This window comes from Chelonia mydas, chromosome 2 (genome assembly GCF_015237465.2).
Source record: "Chelonia mydas isolate rCheMyd1 chromosome 2, rCheMyd1.pri.v2, whole genome shotgun sequence".
NCBI lineage: Eukaryota > Metazoa > Chordata > Testudines > Cheloniidae > Chelonia > Chelonia mydas.
This window is the reverse complement of record NC_057850.1, coordinates 149,251,237-149,275,351: the sequence shown is the minus strand read 5'-3', so window position 1 is coordinate 149,275,351 and position 24,115 is coordinate 149,251,237. Positions and strand designations below refer to the sequence as shown.

Genomic DNA, 24,115 nt, shown 5'->3' with positions numbered 1-24,115 from the left:
ACTCCAGAAGGCTGAATATATGGGCACAACTGATTAAAACAGAATCCCTTGGCTTGTTTTTTCCCTGCATATTTTAGTGATCCAGGATCTCTTTAAAAAATATCTGACATTCCAATGATTCCAATACCCTTTGGGTTAGAACATTTGTACACATCGGTTCTGTAACTCACTCCATTCTGTTGGCGCATGTGGGGGATAACCCTGCCCACACCACGGGGTGTTCTATAGACATTTATTCTACCACCCGAAGAGAGCAGCCCAGGAGGCATTTGCTTTTAGTACACATGGCTAATGGTAGACTTCAGAGTGAGGCAATCTCATACTGCTTGATGCTTTGGAACTTGTTAGTGTGTCTCAGTGAGCCTTAAATTGTTTGTTTTGTGATATACAGTTGAACCTCCATAATTTGCACGAATGATGGAGAGACCCATTATGAATGATTGAATTTTGCATATTAGATAGTAAGAAGTCGATTCTGCCACTTTCATTCATATTGATAGTACCATATTCCACCTTTATTTGTTTAGATTTATAAAACAAAATTAGCATCTATCAGTCTCTAGGCACCTTTAGCAATTATTTAAAAATCACAAATAACCATAGATGTCAATAACAATGCAGCCTGACAATAACATACCCCTTCCTCAACATTATGTCTTAAGCAACAGACCGCTCCCGCAAAGTCCTGAAGGTCAACAAATAAAGGTTATTTCAGACCAAAGAGGGGTACAGGTGGCACTCCTACCATTACCTTCAACTGATGTAAATAAGCCTAGTCTCACTTCAGTCCTTAATCTTATTTATATATAGTTATTTAGGGCTAGATTTTCAAACTGAGCCTCCATGTTTTGTAGCTTATTTTACTCCAGCATTTAATTGCATTGGCGGGGTACAAATGCTGCCAGTTTCAGATCTGAGAAGGTGATTTGTGGGGTCCTTTGGGTTGTTTGATATTTAACTATAACAGCATTTGTGCCTGTAGGTCATTGTCAGTGCAAAAATATTGGCACAATTTAAGTATAGGCACCAAAATAGACCTGAAAAATTGAGGCCCTGTTTGAAAAATTAGACCCTTAATCTGTTTTTTAACTCTAAATCACAGTATGAGAGACAACTGTGGATAACTCCTTTGGACCTGATCCAACTCCCACTGAAGTCAATGAGTCTTTCCATCAACTTGAATGGAAGTTGAATCAGGCCTTTTGGACACAGTCCTGAAATCCTTAGTCGATACTCTGACTGAAGTCAAGGGGCGTTTTGGCAGAGTAAAGACTCCAAGATTTGGTTCCTAGCACATGAAATTTATTATTAGAGGCATTATTGCATTACTTGAAAAATAACTGTGAATAATAGGATTTCTGCAATCTATTTTGAAGCGAGATGAATAAATATGTGCTACAGTACAAGGAGACATTTCCAGGTGGTGTCTACTAATACAATCTGAATCAGAACTTAAATTAACATATGTTCAAATTTCATTTCAAGATGAATTGGGAAATGATATAGTAGAAAACATCCCATTGGTGCTGTTCTGCACTTTGTATAAGGAAATAACACAGGAAACCTTTTTCCTACTCAGTTTCCTGTAATTTTTTTTAAAAGTGTTAGTGTAATTCCATTTCCTTCTTTCAAACTTTGTGTAATCAGTACTTAATAAACTCTGATCTTGAAAAAAGTAGCTTAGTTTGAACTTTAATCTGAGTGCAAGAAATTTGTTTTCCTGTTTTTTATTTAAACACAAACTTAAAATAAAAGAAGAATTAGGGGTCAAACACAAATGGAGGATTATTAGGTTAGGATTGTGATGGGGGAAGGGGTTTGGAACATCAGAAATCACTTAAGAGTTTGATGGAACCATCATGGATAAGTTTACCATCTGTTGTGATCACGAATCACTTTTCAACTCCAACCAATGTTGACATCTGACAATTCAGTCTTAGGAGAGCATACTCTCACTAGAATAAATCCTGTACTAAGTTCACTACTTCACCTTTGTATTATATTGTTTTCAAATGTGGTGTGGTGATCAGAACATTTTCAAAAATAGTGTATTTGTATAAAGTTTTCATAGACTATGTTTGTGGTTTTTTAACTTAATGCCACTTTTAAAAATTCTCCCAGTATTAATTCTTTTGTCTTCAGTTGCCTTTGATTGTGAATGGTACACTTCCTCCACAGACGACCTAATCTGATCTGACTTCAGTCATATGGGATGATTTATGGAGAATATAGCTATAAAGGACACCTCTAGATTGGGGTCAGGAGAGACTCACTATCTTCTGTTGCACACATACATTTACTTTCTGCATCTGTTCAGCACTGCTTGTCATTTCCAATTCGTAGCAGGCAGAATACAAGAGATCTTTTCAGTGTTTCTCCTCCCTTCTGTTGTTGTTGTAAGTAGGAATATACTAAGAATATGTCTGTCTTTGAAAGGACACAGTCCACTGGAAATCTAGTAAATTTAAAAATTAAAAATATATACAGTAATGTGAATATATTGAGTCTCTACCAGAAGTTGACAGAAAACTGTTTTCCGATTCCAGGAATAATTTTGAAAAATTTTCGTGTTCCATATCAGGATGAAAATTCAAAATCTCAAAAAACTTCATGAACTGACAATCTAAAAAAAATTCAATTTGGGTAAATCAAAATGTTTCATTCCAATTTTAACCTTTTCAAATTAATTTTTATTATACCTCATGTCAAATTCTAAATGAAAAAATCATTTCAAACTGAAAAAACAGAACTTTTTTTATTGAAAATGTAGAAAAGAGACATTTTGACAATTTTGAAACTTTTTTCCAACAGTTTTTGAAATGAGAAAACTAATAGAAGTTAACCCTTTCCTGCTTCGGTTTTGACAAATCTGCCTTGTCTGAAGAAAAATGTCCTGTCAAAAAAAATTCCAACCAGCTCTAGTCTCTCCCGAGCCCTCAGTGTTGCACATGGGCTCAGAGTTGGTGTCTTAGTGTCCCTCTTCTTGGAATTTGACTCTATTAGTAATCTCAAAACAATAATACAACAGACCTTAGACTATGTTTTCTCTGGGAATTGGGCTGTCCATAGGACTTCTCTTCAGCACCTCCTTTGTCCTACTTCCCTCTCTGTGGACAGTCACTCCTGTCTCCTTTAAGTCTAGGGTGAAATTAAGAAACTGCACTTGCTGGAATGAGTCAACAAAATTTCTCCAGTTTTATGCAGTCACCTTGCCACCCTTTTACAACAAGTTTCAAATACTACAGCTGCAAGTTTGTCATTTTCCAACCACATTATCCTATTGTTTTTTAAAATATTTCTCTCCCCTGCTTCTGTGTGATAGACTCACACAACCAACAGGGGAAAACTAATAAGCTAACTGACTATTAAAAGGGAAATAATTACTTTGGCTAGACAAAAAGCGTTGTCAAATACACATGAAGAAGAAAGAAATAGTAGCTATTTATCTATAATTTCTTTCAGTTAGACTAATCACTGGTGTTTCCTGTAACAATAATAAGAAAAAATATTCAAGCAGTAGTAAAGTTAAGGTGCATTTCAATGACTTAATTTTATTTGCCACACCAAATCCCTCTATTCTGTTTGAAGTTTCTTTTAACTTCTTTATACTGTACGTAAAAGAACGTTACAAGATCTATCTTCCTTTTAACTGACTCCCTTCTGGTATGGTACTGAAATTATAACACAGTTGACTGTTTTGTTTTTTTCAATTGATCTTATATATTTGAACATTTGATCTATTGATTAGTCTTTTTCCTTCCTTCCTTCCTTCCTCTTTTTTGCATATTAGCCAGTAACTTCCCGTCTGTATTTTTTAACTCTTTGAATATATTTAGACAGAAATCCTTGAACTTTTGTATACCAGCTGAGCTCTACTTCAATTCCCCTTTCCTATTCACATGCTCCTCTTCTGCACCTACCATACCAAAACCCATCCTGGCTCACTTTTCACAACCTCTTTCTGTTTCTGGTCTCATACTACTTGAGCATCTTTGGAGACAATTCAGAAACCGTGTAGCTTCCTCCACTATAAACTTATTCTCTCCTGTTTCAACTTCATTCTCTCCCCAACTGACTTTGGAACCTACATCTCTCAGCAACTGTTCTCTCCATCTGATACACTCAATAAATGTATTTGAACAAAGTGCCATGGGAGCAGCAAAGATGCTGTACATTTACTAGGGCTGGTCTACCTACAAACTTGCACCCAAATAACTAAATCAGTTTTCATTCACATTTTTTGTTCTTTTGATGCAAGTCTGTATGTGAATACTTGTTTCAGAATAAGTGTCCTAATTTGGAGTGGATAAAAATCATTATTTAAGTAAAATGATTTTTAGCTTACATTATTTTTATATATGTGTTGCTAGGTCTTTATTTTCTTCTTATTATATAATCTCATGTTGTTAAAGTGGAAGTTTTGTGCTTATTTCTTTATTTAGTTTCCTAACTATTAGTGGAATTTCAGATTTTACGTAGAAGTTTCATATTAAAAATGTTTATCTGTGCAAAATAAGACAAATTCAAATTAACATCCTTCGTTATGAGAATAACACAAACACCCAATTATAAGCCAATAGCCCATGCTATATTTATAACTGACACTGCCTTCGAATAAATTCAGTGTTCACAAATCAAGAACGTTGAAATGGTTTGATCTGGTTACATTCTCAAGGCAGTAGAGAGACAGCCTTGCAAGCATGCTCAGAGAATTGGAATAATGGGACTAAGTAGTAAATAACAAATGATTTTTTTTATCATGAATTGTATTTACGTTTAAAGCATTACATTGTGAATTTAACATCAGTGGGTTAATAACACACTGCTCCTACTGTGTATACAAGTTTTCATAAAATTTAATTTTGTTAATATATTTTAACACTTTTCACTGTTAACACTGAAGTAATTTTGTTTTGTAGTGACAAAGATTTTATGCTACTTTGGATTTATGAGAGACACTTTGAATAGATTTCAATAATTTGTTTTTTTCCTACTTAGAATCATAGAAGATTAGGGTTGGAAGAGACCTCAAGAGGTCATCTAGTCCAGCCCCCTGCTCAAAGCTAAATTAGCCCAGCCAGGGCTTTGTCAAGCTGGACTTAAAAACCTCCAAGGATGGAGATTCCACCATCTTCCTAGGTAACCCATTCCAGTGCTTCACCACCCTCCTAGTGAAATAGTGTTTCCTAATATCCAACCTAGACCTCCCCCACTGCAACTTGAGACCATTACTCCTTGTTTTGTCATCTGGCACCACTGAGAACAGCTGAGCTCTATCGTCTTTGGAACCCCTCTTCAGGTAGTTGAAGGCTGCTATCAAATCCCCCCCCCCCAACTCTTCTCTTCTGCAGACTAAACAAGCCCAGTTCCCTCAGTCTCTCCTCGTAAGTCATGTGCCCCAGACCCCGAATCATTTTCGTTGCCCTCTGCTGGACTTTCGTTGCCCTCTGCTGCTTAGCCAGTCAGTGCCCAGCCTGTAGCGGTACATGGGATTCTTCCATCCTAAGTGCAGGACTCTGTCCTTGTCCTTGTTGAACCTCATCAGATTTCTTTTGGCCCAATCCTCCAATTTGTCTAGGTCACTCTGGACCCTATCCCTACCCTCTGGCATATCTACTTCTCCCCCCATCTTAGTGTCATCTGAAAACTTGCTGAGGGTGCAATGCATCCCATCATCTAGATCATTAATAAAGATGTTGAACTTCTGTTTGAATAAACTTGAATAAGATACCTGACTGGTTTGCACTGTTAGGAAAACTGGGTGCAAAGCAAGCACAATAGGCATAATAAACTATTCTCTAATAGCCAAGAGAGTGTATTCATTTTTGGGCAGGAGGACAGATCGGAATGAGACCTCCTTAAAATGTCTGCCTGCTGCTCCAGTCCCAGAAACTTTGCAAATTTAACCTCATCTTAACTTACACTTTCTGAAATCTTAGGAGCAGAAAATGGAAAGTGTGAGAATTTCTACATTCCGTTCTAATTTCAGTTCTTCAGTGAACTCTACAATTTAGAAACTAGTGGAAATGTGTAAACAGGCACCTTACCTAATCTGTTCAACAAACACGGTCCAGAAACTAAGTCTAAACTCACCCTTTCCTCAGGTTTGGCTTTTTTAACTATAAGGTAATGAAGGTCTACTCCAACCTTTTGCTTAAGTGTAACCCTTCTGCCAATCAGCGTTGGCAGCAACAAGGGCTGGCTTCAGTATCTAGGGGTTCCTTTTCAACAATTCAACACAAAACCAGCTTGATTCCCCCATCCAGTGATCTGGGACAATTACACACCACCCCGGCATCTCAAAGAGGCAATACTTCCCTTCTCGCAAGCGCATAGTCTTAGTGTAGCAAAGAAACTTTTAATAAAAGGGGGGGAGTAACTCAGCATTAATTTGGGAAAATACCACAAATGGGATTCATAAACATAAACCATGAGCAAAAGACTCATGGTAAATTGGGCAGTGTCCTTTTCCTTCAGGTTCTTAAGTCCAGCAATCAAAAGTTCCTTTAACGTTCCCGTCCCTTCTCTGCACCCCACTCACAGTTGCTGTCCTTGGTCAGTGCAAATCCAGAGTTCAGAGGTACATCTGCAGAATTCAGCTCCCACCCTGGGTGGGAGAAGTAAGAAGGCACCTTACTTGCTCCACTGCCCAGGCATTTGCACACTGGTCCTCTTCGCCAGCCACCCTGCTGGCCATCCTGCCAGCCAATAGGCCAGGATGTCTTCAGGTTCCACCCCTTAACACAGCTCTCAGTGATTTCAGCTGTTAGTGGGGGAGCCTCACTCCTGGTGCACAAGCAGGTCTAACACTTAAACCTAGGTAGTATGTAACAAGATCCTCAATTGAGTCTAAATTAGCTGTTTTTATTACACAGTGGAGAGAAAAAGGTCAAATGGTGTCTAAGACCCTTAAGCAGGACCCACACCACTAGGCACAAATACCTATCTCACCCTCTCTCAAATCACTGGGCTTTGGAACCCACATCCCTCTGCCTAGTGAGTGCCGTTTAGTTGAGGGTGAGTCCCTCAATCAGGGTATGCCAAGTACAGTTCTGCTGCCCTTGATGCATACAACAAGGATACCAATGCTTTATCACTCCTGCCCCAATAACAAGGAGACTGGGCATCCAACACCATCCAAAAGAGATCATTTGGGCAAACATCCCATCATGCTGAGCAACTAGGCAGGGTGGATGTGCCCATGCAAATGAGATCAGCTCCTGAAATCCTTTTCCACAGCTCATCACTAGCTGTCAGGGGAGAGATCATCCAGACACTACTTACATAAGCTTTACAGCAGTAGTAGCAGCTACTCTTTGGACTATTCAACCCACATCCTCTTCCATACAAGTCACCTCCTCTACCTTATATCTAGATGGACTAATGAGCCACCTGCCTTCCTGAGTCTGCACAACCCACTCTGCTCTTTCCCAGCAGAATCAACAGCTGCCAACAGGGTGGGGTGTTTTATAAACTCTGCTTTCGGTCTACAAAGTCTCTTCTAGAACATTAAGACAGTCCCCACACTCTTGCTTTTCTCAAACTCCATGACACCAGAAATTGTCCAAAAAAAGTGTTTGATGCTTTAGTACATACAATTGAATGTATGTTATTAAGCAAACCATGGAGTATGTTGGTTTCTTTAAAGAACCCTTTCAGAATTACAGGAGTAATACACATTGATAATTACACTAGTTGAAAAAAAGCTAAAGCAGAGAAATTGCTACCAGAAATTAAAACAGGTAGGGAAACTGCAATTCCAGAAGTGCTATAGAACAGTGGTTTTCAACCTTTTTTTCATTTGCGGACCCCTAAAAAATTTCGAATGGAGGTGCGGACCCCTTTGGAAATCTTAGACATAGTCTGTGGACCCCCGAGGTCTGCAGACTACAGGTTGAAAACCACTGCTATAGAATATAGGCTATCACCAGTATCTAGTTTGAGATTCTGTTTCTAACAGCACGATATGTCTGTCATTTACAATAGCTATCACTGTGCAGAAACTGAAGGAAGCTGATTATGGATGAAAAATTATGACAGTTCCTACTTTTCAATATTTTATTCACCTACATGTTAGAAACACTGCTGAATATTCCAGAGAACTCCTGCTTGTGCATGCCTTAATTTTCTACACATCAGAAAAATGTTACGTGAGACTCTTTTCAGATTTGAATTATTTTTGTGGATGAGGATGGGTATCCTCTTTAGCCTGGGTTTGTTATTGCTAATTTAGAGTAATGAGCAATCAGTGCATTATGCTGTGAGTTCTCAAGTAGAACTAGTCAGGGTTGCATTTTTTATATTGAACAAATAATTGAGAAGAAAGTTGAAACACTGAGACTAGCTACAGAACAACTAAAGGATAAAATTAAAACATATTATTACCCTAATTTTTCTTCAACCTGCAAATATAACACCTGCTTCTGAGGAACTCAAAACAGAAATTACACAAATTATTACAGATTGTCTCTTTGTTTCAGAAATTATAGTTTTAGTATAGGCATAGTATTTGTGCAAGAGCAAGTACTGTGAGAATTGAACCTTTCTTTACCAGTAAAAATAATAAGAGATGACAATGAGGAATAACACCGATTAGGGGGTTCCATTCTTGGAAGAGCCCATATTAATTTATATACCATCATATTGATTATAAAGGAGTAGCAAGAAGAGTACATGCAAAACTACGTCAAATTTTAATGTGCATTTGTGATCATTGCATGGGTAAATGACTTGTTACATATCCAAATAGTCATTTGCACATCCAGTTACCGTGATTATGCATGCTGTTATGATAAGCTTTATGCTTTTCAAATGCCTCAGCACAGTATTATAAAGATATAACCATGAACTATAATATCAAGCCTAACTCTCTAAGTGTGATGTTTTGGGGATCACCCAGCCCAGTAAGGAGTTCTGTCACAGCCTGCTCTATAATGTTGGGTGCCTTAATGCTGTGCTGCTTTGATTCAGAGCCATGACATCAGTAGCCTGCCCACAAGCACAAGGTCTCAACCTAGCTTCCGCCAGCCGAGGTACTTCTTGTAGGGTGACACCAACAGCCTTCCAGTCCCAAGTCTCCCCAATTCCACCCTTCCTGAGTTCTTAAGTACCAGACACTCAAACCATTGCCCTCTGGTTCATCACCCCTGAAGGCATGAAACAGCCCTCCAGACACTAGCTTACTTTGGGATTCACACTTCACACAGTTTGCACACCAGAGACCTGCTTGAGATAAAAATAAATGAAAAATTTATTTAATAGAAAAATCACAGATGCAAAGATAAAATAGTAAGGAATAGCAAACATATACCAGTTACACAGAAAATAAACATAAAGATGCAAAATCAGGCTTTACACTTTCAGATGTTATAGACTCCCTTTCCTAATGCAAGTTACATATTGCCTCTGAACGGTTTCCCAGTATATCCCTAGCCAGAGAGGGGAGCCAGTGTTCATGGACAGCATCTGCCAAATGACTGTCCATCAACTTGTGGATGCTCTGCAGTTCAAACTACTTCCATTTTTAAGGGTTTTCGGGGGTTTTTTCTTCAGTCACTCTAGATATGCAAAGTGAGGAAAACTCATGCCTTTCTTATTTTTCCAAGACAGGGGGTTTCTTTTCAGTTTCAAGCTGTGTCACTGTCTTTCCATTAATTCTAATGGTCTACCATTGTCTTGAAGCTGGTTTTGTGCAAACTGTTTGAGACGTGCCCCTTCATGTCTTATTGATTCTCCTCCCTGTTGTACCACACTTACAATTTAAAAAGGTCTTAATATACATTTACAATCTGTATACATATCTCAAAATGACTGTTCAGTTCAATACATTACAAGCTTTCATAAGAGACCTGACTTGATATATTTTATAGTACAATAACGTTGTATACAATCAGTTGATTTAACTGCTTACATTTGCGGTTTAAACCTTCTGTTCTCCCCTTGGCATGTCTGGACCTGGATTGTCACAGTAATGTTAACTGTTGTCCAGTGGAGCTCCCACATTCACTTCCGATAGTAAATCATGAGTAATTCTTGACACAAAGAGAAGAATCACATTCTCACTGTTAAACAACAAAACAAGCTGGTCTACAAAGCAAAAATGTATGGTAACAATGAATCACACCTAGCAAAATGTGCCATTTAACCAATTCATATTGGAGTATTTAAAGTTACCCATTAATAATTTTTGTATCAACAGATTTAGCAATTTCCTTAATCTTTCATTAACCTACTGAAATCTTTACTCTTGCTCTGTGTTGGGGGCCTGAAGCATAATCTACATTCCAATTTCCAGTACCTGGTATTTGTAACCCAATACTGTATATTTCATCCCTTGGCCATCCACACAATGGAACTTATCGGTTTCTAGAGTGCACCATAGTGTCACACAGCTAAGTACAGGGTTATAAGATGTTTCAAATCAGTCTCAGTATAGACCATGTTCTCAATTCCATCTTGGGTAAAGGGGTTTATTTGTACTGTGGTAATGCCTAAGGGCCCCAGTCCCACTGTGCCAGGCAATGTACAAACATAGTAAAAAGATAGCCCCTTCCCCAAACGGTTGACAGGTATTAAGTGAACTCAGGTTATTTCAGAAGATCACACTGAATGGGGATATGTAAGGAGAGGAAGGGCAATGGTTGGGATCTATGGTTTGTACCCCATGCCATCAGTAGCATTTTCCCTCACACCCCGCTCTCTCTGTGATCTAATGTGTTTGTGTGCAAGTTTGTAACTACGAATTACCATAGCCCATTGATTTATACTTTCCCACCACATTTCCAAGATGCTGATTACACCTACTCCCTCTTGACAAGCTGTCACATTTCAGCTCGCTCACTGAATTCCGACATGTAAAATAACACACTCACAAACAACTATTTCTGAAGTTGATCCAATTCCCTTGTGATAGTGATGTGATGGCAAAACATGAGATAAATGAAAAAAACTTTGCAAGCTAAATTTTTCCAGGTCCTCCCTCCCTGTCAGATGGCACAGGTCTCCTGTCCAAACGTAAATTTGAGGTCCAGTGTCCAAACTCTTCCCGAGCTGCATTAGCACAAGAGATGTTTGAAAGGTCAGCATTGACCTTGCTCTGGGTAGCACTTAATGGACTTGGTCCGCTAACCTTCTAAGTACCACAACTCTTCTTGGGGATCTGAGAAGTCATACCTGGACTGAGTCAGATAGGAAGGAACATGGACTTGGCTTTTTCTGGGGAAAAGAGAAGGTAGCATTGAGTGATAGAATGAGTGAGAATAAATTTTTTTCGGTGCTGAAATCCGACATTTGCGAGAGTAAGTTCACCCTAGAAAGTTTTCCCTGCTCAAAGCAGCTGGTATGCAATTTTTATCTTGTTCAAATCCATTGTCATGCAAAGTTTTGCCTATGAAAAGAGCTCCCATATACAGTATTCCTTGTCCATGGGATTCACCCATAAAGCTTCCCATGTGCAAAGGGCTTACGCATACAAAAACATGATGACAAAAGTATTATCCATCAACACTTCCTATCTCCATTGGCTACAATGATGGAAATGCATGTCTGCTTTTTTTTAAAAAAATTGCTCTCTTTTTTGTTTCCTAGTACACAAGGCTGTGATAGAAACTGTTTATGAAGGGTACAATTCTACAGTCCCTAATTATGCAGGGCAGTGTTTACTTGCTCAAGTAGCCCCTTTGAAGTAACTTTGTCGATACAATACATGTACACAAACCTTTGGAGTGCTATGAATTATCCTACTATTCTGGCAAAGGGTATGCTTTCATGTCACTCGATACATTGGTGTATCTCTTTGAATAGTCTTTTTGTGTTTCAGCTTGATATCAGAGTTCTAAGGACTTGATTTTTTTTAGTTTGTAAAGAGCATCTTAATTAAGGATTATAAAATGATTTTTGTGCAGGGTAATTGTCAATTTTTAAAAACACTAGTGGAATGGAACAGATAGATCCATTATGGTACAAATTAAGAAGGCTGGCTGCATCTTCCCAGTAGTATTCTTAAGTAGACATCATTATGGAGAAAGATAGGGATGAGTGTACCACTTACAGAAGCTTATTATTCAGATCATCAAAGAATAACTCCACCCCACATGTGATACAAAGACTATCAACAGACTGCTAAATGAAACAGCTCTAGATACACTGAAAGCCAACTGACACTGGAAATTTAGTACCCGTGTTGCGTGACTTGAAAATCTGTTCTGAGCAAGGCACGGCTCCAGGCCTTGACTGTTGTACTTTAGTAACCATAGCAGTGTGGTCTCTGGAGATCACAATGCTAGTGAATTTTCCTTTATTTCAAAGAAGAGTAATAAGAGAAATGTGGCTTGGAACTGATCTTTTTTTCTTATTTTTACTGTGCCATGACCTTGACCAAAATATCTTTGAAGTATTTGCTGGCTGATTCTCTGTTAAGGGACCAGAAAAAACATCAGGATATATAAAGGATCTTGCCAAGATAGGAAGTCCTATCTTTCTCAAAATATTTGTCTTCATTCCCAGGGAGAACTTTTTTATTAATAATGTTTCTAAAACCTCATAATGAAAGAGGATGATAACTTTAATCTCAGAGCTACTGTGGGCACTAAAGTAACTGTGAACTTGCTTTGCACTGACATATTAATTGTTTTTTGTTTAAGTAGCAGGTGCAGCTTTTCGTGAGTACATAATTGGATGTACTTGTTTTTAAAAAGAACACAGTCCACAGTTTGATGCCAAGCCCTTTTTTCCATTTGGAAAAAAGTGATTTCATTTTTCATGTACAATGTAAGAAATATGAGTTTCTTAAACAAACAAAACCAAACACAAACAAACAAGTGTTTGCAGTGCATAGTTAAGTCTGTCTCACATGTTTCAAGTTTTAGCTTGGGTTAGAAATTCCATCTGCCATTGAATCCATATGGTTTACCAAATGGCATTTTACAATCATTTATTTTTACAGCTTAGATAATAAAGTTGTATTTAGTTGTCACTGCTCAAATTTCTACTATGAAAGCTTTTGAAAAAGTAAATATACTCAATGTTTGAAAATTGTTTTGGCAGGCAATTGAACTATTATTGATAAAACGCTATTTATTACTATGTAGTAAGCACAGCTTGGACAAAGAATTGCAGAATGAAGGTCTTTTAATATTTCTCTATTCTCTAAAATCTAAGAACCAGTCTGTAGCCCTTCCTACACTTCCACACACTCCTGCAAGGTGCCCTCTTACTCCCCGATGCCAGCTATCTATACTGTGGGGGGCTGTGCAGTTTCCATAGGGCTGCTATATTCCCTTCCCCACACATGCAGGTAGGAGTGGACAAGATTGGGCAGGGAATGGGCAGATCTCCAACATTCCAGCCTGTGCTGGGGATGCACACACTGAGCCAGATATAGGGCTGGTGCTGAGTATGTCACTGTGACAGGTTCGATCACAGAAATCCCCTTGGGATTGTCACCTGATGTGCAGAGAGTACATTTGAGCCCATTTTCTCTGCCAGTTTGGGCCTTTGGAACCCTGCCTTGTTGAGCCAGACACGCCAGTCTGCTCCAACACTGACCCAGGGTCTGAACCACATGCCCCAAAGCTGCAGACTTAACTGAAACAGCTTAAGAAGTGCTCCTGTCTCCAGTACCCAGACACCCAGCTCCCAGTGGGATCCAAACCCCAGATGAATCCATTTTACTCTGTATAAAGCTTATATAGGGTAAACTCATAAATTGTCCACCCTCTATAACACTGATAGAGAGATATACACAGCTGTTTGCTCCCCCAGGTATTAATTACTTACTTAATTAATAAGCAAAAGTGATTTTATTAAGTATAAAAAGTAGGATTTAAGTGATTCCAAGTAATAACAGACAGAACAAAGTAAATTACCAAGCAAAATAAAACAAAACACGCAAGTCTAAGCCTAATACATTAGGAAACTGATTACAGATAAAATCTCACCCTCAGAGATGTTCCAATAAGCTTCTTTCACAGACTAGACTCCTTCTTAGTCTGGGCCCAATCCTTTCCCTGGTACAGTACTTGTTAGCTCCAGCTCAGGTGGTAACTAGGGGATTTCTCATGACTGGAACCTCCTTTGTTCTGTTCCACCCCCTTATATAGTTTTGGCACAAGGCAGGAATCTTTTGTCTCTTTGGGTCCCCACCCCTCCTTCTAAATGGAAAAGCACCAGGTTTAAGATGGATTCCAGTACCAGGTGACATGATCACATGTCCTGTGGGACACCAAGCCTTCATTCTTCCTGGCCTGACTCACAGGAAGGCTTGCAGGTAAACAGAGCCATTTACAACCTAGTAGATGGGAGCCATCACAATTCCAAACCACCATTAATGGCCCACACTTTGCATAATTACAATAGGACTTCAGAATTATATTTCATATTTCTAGTTTCAGATACAAGAATGATACATTTATACAAATAGGATGACCACACTCAGTAGATTATAAGCTTTGTAATGATACCTTACAAGAGACCTTTTGCATAAAGCATACTCCAGTTACATCGTATTTACACTTATAAACATATTTCCATAAACATATGGCGTGCAATGTCACAGTCACCCCCTGTGGAGCAAAGAGGTAATGAAAGCAGATTCCTGGTCTGTTTCTGGGGTAGCACAACAATGCACTGCCCTGTTCATCTGTACTGAGCCCTCTCTACTGTGGATAATATGTCTTTTCATTGAGTAGTGTTTTAAGATAACATTTAAAAAAAACAGCCAAATACCTGGACTTTAGTTTTGAAGTTTTGCTCCATATTCAGCTGGTTTTTTAGTTAGTGTGGATTGTGCTGCAGGTTTCCCAGCTAATGTACAATTTTTGTAACATGGACCTTGAGTTAATCACACATAACTTTGCTAAGGTGGAATTAGGGTTCCTGCTGCACAACAGTGCCTTCCATTCCCTGTACTCTTTCAGAACATGGAGCTTCAAAACCTCAGGCTTAAATATTGGGAAACCAGGAGATTCTCAGTTAAGGTCTTCCCACAAAAAGCAGAAAAGAAAGTAGGTGTTACAAGAAAGAAAAAACAGGGGTAACTGCACTCTCCACACATCTCCTGCACTTCCCTGCTCTGTTCCATCTCTACCCAAATACACACATCCTTGAACTCCACTCCTGAATCTCCCTCCACTACATCAACCCCCATCCCCGTGAACACCTCCTCCAACCAGCCTGTCTCTCTTTCTCTCACCCCCTCCAACCCCCAGTCTCTTTCTCTCGCCTCCTCCAACCCCCCCCAAACACCCCTCTTCCCTCCCACATTTCTCTAACCTCTCCCTACACATACATACACTCACTTAGTCTCCTCCCTCACAAACCCTTCCTACTGCTCCAACGCCATTCCAGTTCTTTGAAATATTAGCAGTAGCTTTTCCATGTTTCACAGCTGTGGAGTGAGTTGGAAATTAGTTCTGCATTTTAAAAGCAGACTTCAGTCTCTTGTAGAATACGGTGCAGGGCCTAGATGTGGCAATATATTGGGTGCAGAACATCCCTTAATAATTTGAGTAGCAATTTCTTGATCCATAAGAACAGTGTTTGACAAAATTCCTACAAGGTAAGTCCACTACCACCTAGCAGGGCTGAATACCTCCATCTTACATGGAAGCCAACAAAAATGGGAATTAAGGGCGCCCGGTACCTTGCATTATCAGGCCCTATGTTTCAGAGTGATTCTAGGTCTCGTATATGCTTTCCCAGATGTGGGCAGGCAAATTACCTTGTTTTTTTTGAAGCAGATGGCAAGGTCAGCATTTCTAGCTATCTCAGCTAATGAATAGTTGATGACTGGGAAGTTCTTTGCCGTGTGCACATTGCGAGTATAGTCACCTGCATAAAGGAGCTCACATAAATGCTCCATTTATCTTTATGGAGGTTTTTAGTCTGGAGGTTTTAGTTAAAGACTCTACCAGATGTTTAAAATGTAATAAAATTCCTGAAATCACATCAATGGTGGTTTCATTGCTGCAAAGAAGAATCCAAAGAGACAAGATGCCAAAAATCCTTTCTTGTCTCCATCTGATATTGTAAATGGATATGACAGAATACCATCCACAGAGATACTCTCAGCACAGTGAAAGACACAAATGGGAGGAAGTAAGATTCATGTTGCATCTAGACTAGACCCCTGTTTACAGAAGAAAATAGGACCATTTCCACAATTGGTTTTACTGGAAGAATAGCCATGGAGAAACTAGTGATCAGCACCAGTTCAGCTAGCCAGAGGTAATGCCTGTTCTGAGCAGGGATTAACTCTAGTTGGCTAAACTGATCCTGACTGCAGTTTGTCCTTGTCTACTTTACAGCTAACCCTTGGCTAGCACCAGTTCAGCTAATCAATTGGTGAAACAGTGCTATTTTCTAATGTAGACAAGGCCCTAAAGCAGTGGTCCCCAAACTTTTCAGGGTTGCGACCCCCCCTTACCCTTGTCTGCGCCCCCATCCTGGAGGAGAGGCGAGGCTGTGGCTCCCGGAGTGGGTGGGTGGGAATGCGGACGGGGTAAGGGGGCCTCAGCTGGGGCCGTAGGTGGGGGTGGGTCTGGGGCTGAGAACAGAGCTGCGGCCAGGGGCTGAGGCTGGGGTTGAGCCTGGGAGCAAAGCTGCAGCCGGGCTGCAGTGGAGGCCAGGAGCCCCACTGAGGCTGGGAGGCTCTCCCTCCCCACCCCCCATGAGGGCTGGCCTTGGCCTGCCATGTCCCCGGAATGTTCCTCTGTGCCCCCTTAGGGGGGTGCGCCCCACAGTTTGGGGATCTCTACCCTAAAGTCTTTCTGCTGGACCTCTCTCTAGCCATCCATTTCACACATCGCGGGTTCTTTAACGCATAGTTCACCCTGGGGTGAGTAGCCACACAGGTCCAAATTTCTCAAAGGTGCTCAGCACCTACCATTACGGACAAATGTTCTGAGAAGCTCAGCACATTGGTGCTGAGCTCTTTTGAAATTCTGGCCATAAATGTCACAAAGGAAACTGCTGGGTGCTGAGCAGTCTTAAAAATCTCACCCTTATGGGAACTGAGCTCTTGAAAAAGTGGCTCCACAATGCATGAGAATTAATATATCTGTCCACTGTAATGTTCATGTTTTTAATTAAAAACACAGGTTGAGGGAAGGGAAAAATAGCAGTATCATATATATAGTGACAGGGTCGGGCCAGATGGCTACAGGAGAGTAACAGAAGGCAGATATATTAGCCCCAGGTTAAGTAGGTTCCTTTTCCCTGGGTAAGGTAACAGGGAAGGTTCCCAAACAATCAGGAACCTTCTGGAGACAATTAAGACAGACAGGCTGATTAGAACACCTGCAGCCAATCAAGAAGCTGCTAGAATCAATCAAGGCAGGCTAATCAGGGTACCTGGGTTTAAAAAGGAGCTCACTTCAGTTTGTGGTGTGCGTGTAAGGAGCTGGGAGCAAGAGGCACTAGGAGCTGAGAGTGAGAACGCATACTGTTGGAGGACTGAGGAGTACAAGTATTATCAGACACCAGGAGGAAGGTCCTATGGTGAGGATAAAGAAGGTGTTGGGAGGAGGCCATGGGGAAGTAGCCCAGGGAGTTGTAGCTGTTGCACAGCTGTTCCAGGAGGCACTCTAGACAGCTGCATTCCACAGGGCCCTGGGCTGGAACCCGGAGTAGAGGGCGGGCCCTGAGTTCCCCCCAAACCTCCCAACTCCTGGTCAGACACAGGAGGAGTTGACCTGGACTGTGGGTTCATGAAAACGGCCAAACTGAAGGCTGCTGTGAAGCTCCAAGGCGAGCAAATCCGCCAATAAGCGCAAGACCCACCAAGGTAGAGGAGGAACTTTGTCACAACTGGTATTAAAAGTGGGATCTGGTGTGCACAGCGCGGCTGAAGAAGGAGGGTGTTTGGAAAAAAAAAAAAGGGAGAGGGTTTATTTTTTTTTTTTCACCACAATGGAGGAGGTAGTGCGGGCACTGATACAAGCCACAGCTGCCCAGCAGGCGGCTTACTCATGTCCAGTCAGCCGCCCAACAGGAGGCAATGTGGCTGCAGCAAGAGACTAATTGCCTGCTGATGGACCAGGCTGCTCAAGACTGGGCTATGTTGCAGGAACTGGTAAACCAGGTAAAGGCTCTTACAGAGCTGAACCGTGGCCATGATGGGACGCAGATCATGCGGGCCAGCAATTGGCTGCAGAAAATGACGCGGGAGGATGATGTAGAGGCATACCTCCTGGCCTTTGAGAGGACAGCCCTGCTGGAGGCTTGGCCCCGAGAACAGTGGTCAGGCATCCTCGCTCCATTCCTGTGTGGGGAGGCCCAGAAGGCCTACTATGATTTGCCTGAAGAGGCTGCGGCAGACTACCCCCAGCTGAAAGCAGAGATCCTGGCCAGATCTGGGGTAACGACCACAGTGCGGGCCCAGCGATAGCATGAGTGGAGGTATCAGGAAAACAAAACCCCGCGGTCCCAATTATATGACCTCATCCATCTCGCACAAAAGTGGTTACGAACTGAGTCCTGGAGTCCGGAGGAGATACCAGAGGTTCTTGTCATCGACCGGTACATGAGAGGACTACCGCCAGACCTTCACGTCTGGGTAAACCAGAACGAACCCTCCACCTACGATGAGGTTGTCATGCTGGTAGAAAGGTGAAGGACGGCGAGGGAGCTGACCCGACCAGTTAAGGAAGAAGCACCCCTGGTTAAACTAGCAGCACCAAGCCCTAGAGCTCGGGTGACTGGGCCACCAGGAGAGCCCAGGTGGAAAAAGAGAGGGGCTGAAGGCCCACCAGAAGCCACCAGGAGTCGGAACACTGAGGTGGAAGAGGATCGTGATGTTAGACTGCCCAAACCAAGAGACCAGGGATAACATACGTCCATGGGACAGTTGGTTATTACCCCACCATCCCAGTAAAAATCGAGATTCAGGGGAACACTACTGAGGTAACAGTAGGTGTAGTCCCTAAACTCCCATAGCCGGTGCTCATAGGGAGGGACTTCCCAGGGTTTGGAGACTTACTACCAGTAGGGGAATTGGAGAAAGGGGGAAGCCCTGAAAGTAGTGAGGCATCCACAGTAGACTGTCAACCCCCAACCTTCTCTGAAATATCCCCAGATTTGTTCTCCACTCCCAGACAGCGTAGAAAGACAAAAGGGGAAAGAAGGGCAGCTAAGGCCTTAGGAACCCAAATACTGGCCCAAAGCCAGAGGGTCGCTCTCTTAGGTTGGCGGATCTGAGCAGCTGAAAAGGAGGCCACCCAGGAGGGAGAAGCACCCGAGTCTGACCCACACCCTAACGCCTCTGAACCAGGAGAGGCAGCAGAGACTGGCCCCCTAGATCTCGGGCAGATTAGCCCCAGGAGAGGAAATTTTGGACGGGACCAGGCTGAAGACCCAAGGTACGACAACATTAGGAAGGAGGTGACCAAAATAGATGGGGTCCCCGTGGAAGGGAAAACCCAGGGACCAGGACCCTACTTCATAATGAAGAAGAATCCCTTATACTGGGTTGCACTAGTACAGGCGCAGAAGGTACAGCAGATCCCAGTACCTCAAAAACACCAGAATGCTGTATTAAGTCTGGCCCATAGTCATCTTTTTGGGGCGGCATTTGGGGGTAGAGAAGACCCTGGCATGGGTCCTGCGACGATTCTTCTGGCCCGGAGTACATGAAGAAGTGTGGAGGTACTGTGCGTCCTGCCCGGAGTGTCAGCTGCACAGTCCCCGTCCACACTTGAGGGCACCTTTAGTACCCCTTCCCATCATAGAGTTCCCCTTCAAGCGAATAGCCATGGACCTAGTGGGACCCCTGGAGAAGACAGCCCGGGGCCACCAATATATACTTGTCATTCTGGATTATGCTACTCGCTACCCAGAAGCCGTCCCCCGCGGAACACCGCATCTGAAACGATAGCTAAAGAGTTGGTGGGGATCTTTGCCCGAGTGCGGCTACCAAAGGAGATATTAACAGACCAAGGTACCCCATTTATGTCAAAGCTAATGAAGGACCTCTGTACGCTGCTCCATATACATACCCTGAGAACTTCAGTCTATCATCTGCAGACCGATGTGCTGGTAGAAAGGTTTAACCGAACCCTCAAGGCAATGATAAGGAAAGTGGTAAATCGGGATGGGAAGGATTGGGACACCCTACTACCCTACCTTATGTTTGCAATCCGGGAGGTACCTCAGGCCTCAACTGGGTTTTCTCCCTTTGAATTATTATACGGACGCCACCTCCATCGCATACTAAATATCACAAAAGAAATCTGGGAAGAGGAACCCAATGAGGGGAGAAATATAATTGACCATGTGTTGCAGATGCGAGAACTGATAGCCCGGGTCACCCGTATTGTATGGGAACATTTGGAAAAGGTGCAGGAGGCCCAGCGAACCCATTACAATCGCCAGGCAAAAGTCCGACAGTTCCAACCAGGGGATCGGGAGATGGTGTTGGTACCCACGGCAGAAAGCAAGCTTTGGCCCAATGGCAGGGGCCCTATGAGGTGGTTGAACCCATGGGGGAAGTAACCTACAAGGTGTGGCAGCCAGGATGCCAGAAACAAGAACAAATTTATCACATTAACCTCTTAAAGCCTTGGCACCAATGAGAGGCGTGTGTAGTGGCCCAAGAGACCCCGAGCCAGGGAAATAAGATGCAGGAGCAGATCAGGATATCCACTGATATGACACCAAACCAGAAGAAGGAGGTAACTGAGATGATCAACTGATACCAGGATGTGCTTTCAACCAAACCAGGTCAGACCACCGAAGCATATCACCACATTATCACAGACCCTGGGGCAAAGGTAACTTTAAGGCCCTATCGGGTCCCAGCAGCAAAAAGGGAGGAGATCAAGGCAGAGGTAAAAAGGATGTTGGAGCTGGGAGTCATCGAAGAGTCCCACAGTCAGTGGTCAAGCCCGATTGTGTTGGTGCCCAAACCCGATGGCACCACTAGGTTTTGTAATGACTTTCGCTGGCTACATGAGATATCCAAATTTGATGCATACCCCATACCCTGTATTGATGAGTTAGTTGACCGCCTGGCCCAATTTTTGACCACCCTTGATTTAACAAAGGGATACTGGCAGATTCCCCTTGCCAAAGATGCGAAAGAAAAGATGGCATTCTCTATCCCAGAGGGTCTGTTTCAATATACTGTTCTTCCTTTTGGACTGCATGGGGCACCTGCCACTTTCCAGCGTCTTATGGACAAGCTCCTACGGCCCCATACCAGTTATGCAGCGGCATACCTGGATGATGTGATTATTCACACCCGCGACTGGGAAACCCACTTAGAAAAGGTGGAAGCGGTTCTGGACATGCTAAGACGGGCTGGCCTCACAGCCAACCCAGCCAAGTGTGCTGTAGGGCTAGCTGAGGCTAAATACCTTGGCTACATTGTAGGAAGGGGCATGGTCAAGCCCCAACTAAACAAACTAGAGGCCATCCAAAATTGGCCCCGGCTGAATCAGAAAAAGCAAGTCCCGGCATTCCTGGGGATGGTGGTGTGCTACCGACGGTTTATTCCCCATTTTGCTATCAGAGCGAGTCACTTGACAGACCTGATAAAAGCCTGGGTCCAGACATGGTGAAGTGGACAGATGCCGCAGAGAAAGCATTCATGGATCTATGGACAGCCGTCTGCAGTAACCCCGTGCTTATAGCCCCAGACTTCAACAAAGAATTCATTTTTACAAACAGATACATCTGAAGTAGGATTGGTAGCTGTCCTATCGCAGATGGTCGGAGATGAAGAACACCCAATCCTCTACCTCAGCAGGAAACTCTTCCCGAGAGAGCAGAAGTATGCCGTGGTTGAAAGAGAATGCCTACCTGTGAAATGGGCCATGGAAACACTACGTTATTACCTTCTGGGACAATGGTTTACCCTTGTGATCGACCACGCACCCGTCCAGTGGATGCAGTGAAATAAAGAGAAGAACGCAGGGTGACCAGATGGTTCCTGTCTCTACAACCTTTCCAGTTCACCATACAACACCGGGCTGGAAGCCACCATGGCAATGCAGATGGCTTGTCACGAGTACACTGCCTGACATCCCAAGTTGCCCAACCCCGTAGTGGTGAGCAGAGGGGGGGGATATGTGACAGGGTCAGGCCAGATGGCAACAGGAGAGTAATAGAAGGCAGATATATTAGCCCCAGGTTAAGTAGGTCCCTTTTCCCTGGGTAAGGTAAAGGGAAGGTTCCCGAACAATCAGGAACCTTCTGGAGACAATTAAGACAGACAGGCTGATTAGAATACCTGCAGCCAATCAAGAAGCTGCTAGAATCAATTAAGGCAGGCTAATCAGGGCACCTGGGTTCAAACAGGAACTCACTTCAGTTTGTGGTGCCCGTGTAAGGAGCTGGGAGCAAGAGGCGCAAGGAGCTGAGAGTGAGAACGCATACTGTTGGAGGACTGAGGAGTACAAGTATTATCAGACACCAGGAGGAAGGTCCTATGGTGAGGATAAAGAAGGTGTTGGGAGGAGGCCATGGGGAAGTAGCCCAGGGAGTTGTAGCTGTTGCACAGCTGTTCCAGGAGGCACTCTAGACAGCTGCATTCCACAGGGCCCTGGGTTGGAACCCGGAGTAGAGGGCGGGCCTGAGTTCCCCCCAAACCTCCCAACTCCTGGTCAGACACAGGAGGAGTTGACCTGGACTGTGGGTTCATGAAAACGGCCAAACTGAGCTCCAAGGCGAGCAAATCCGCCAATAAGCGCAAGATCCACTAAGGTAGAGGAGGAACGTTGTCACAATATACAACTTTAATCTCAAACAATCCCAATGCTTTTTACCAATTGATATATAAACCATATGCAAGAATTAGTTAATCCATCTCTGAAATACAGTCCCTCTGTGGTGAAAAAGTGTCCTGGGGGTCCTGGGGTAGGGGAAGGTAGGCAAAATTAGACAAATCTAGATTAGGTATGACCAGTGTTAATGTTTGTGTAGTGTACTTCATTTACATCCGTTCTTATTTTTATACTTGTCTTGTTGCTTACATTACCTGGCATAATATTATTCTACATATATTGTCTTCTTTACTGTGTATTGGTTTATGATATTTTAGTGCATTAAGTTCCATCGCTTAGTCCACTTACTTTAAATATTCCTTATTTTATTTATATAATTATGCCAACATATGTATTTTGTTAAAGTTCTTGAAAAATTGGTTACACTTTAGAATACGACTGCAGTTATATAGTAGTTGTACTACTGTTAAAGTGTTACCCACAGTAGTTAATTTTCTGGTTAGAGGATTTTGTATTAGGTACATGTATCAAAAATATATATTCAGAAAAGTTAATGGAATATAGTAAGTTTGAAATTAAATGGGTGACAAGTAATTTGCTCATGTCATTAACCTTCCAGTTATATGAATTAGTAGTAATTCCAAGTATCATAAAGGTTAACCACATTGTTATTACATTTTAATTAGTCTCTCTATTAAGTGTAACCAAAAAAGGTAAGTTTAAAAAAAGGAGAGAGAACACATTCCAGGTCATTATCCACAATGTCATTCCAAGAAGGAGAATGATCTTGCTGAAAAATTATGGAAACTACCACAATGTATGGGGCGGGGGAGGGGGAATTAAAATATCTTTACATTGTGGTAGGCAGTGGAAACAAATTTAGGATCAGACTTTGTATTTAGGGCTTAGGACTGAAATAATTAACATCCTACTATTACTAACCCAGGGGTTACATATTTTTGGCAATACAGATGTAATGTTCAAAACCTCTGAGCTATTTAAATGCCTAATTATATTTGAAACTATTATAGCCTCATGTTGATATGCAGGAATTTAATTCTGAGTTATGAAAATCAATCCCCATATATCAAGATGACAAGATATACCCATGTGTTATTTTTCTTTAGCATTTGATAAATAATATTTGATTAGCCCATCATTGTATAGGGGCAGAGTCTGCTCCTCTTGCACTGAGCAGCAACTTTACATCAGAGTCCTACAGATATCAATGGAACTACTCACTGTAAAGACAGAAGAAACTAGTCCATATGATGTAGCAGACAAATCAGTGGGGTACAGATGCTGCTTGTTAACCTCATGGTCAGAGTAAAGCTAAATAAAATTAATAAATGTCTGTTTTAAGCAACACTTTCGTTTCCATCTTTCTGCTATTCCAT

The 24,115-nt window shown here is 42.1% G+C and overlaps 1 protein-coding gene across 1 annotated transcript in view; it reads left to right on the top strand.

Moving 5' to 3' along the window:
- Positions 1-24,115, top strand: part of AHRR (aryl-hydrocarbon receptor repressor) — a 123,545-nt gene that overhangs the window by 71,291 nt on the left and 28,139 nt on the right. The window lies entirely within an intron of this gene.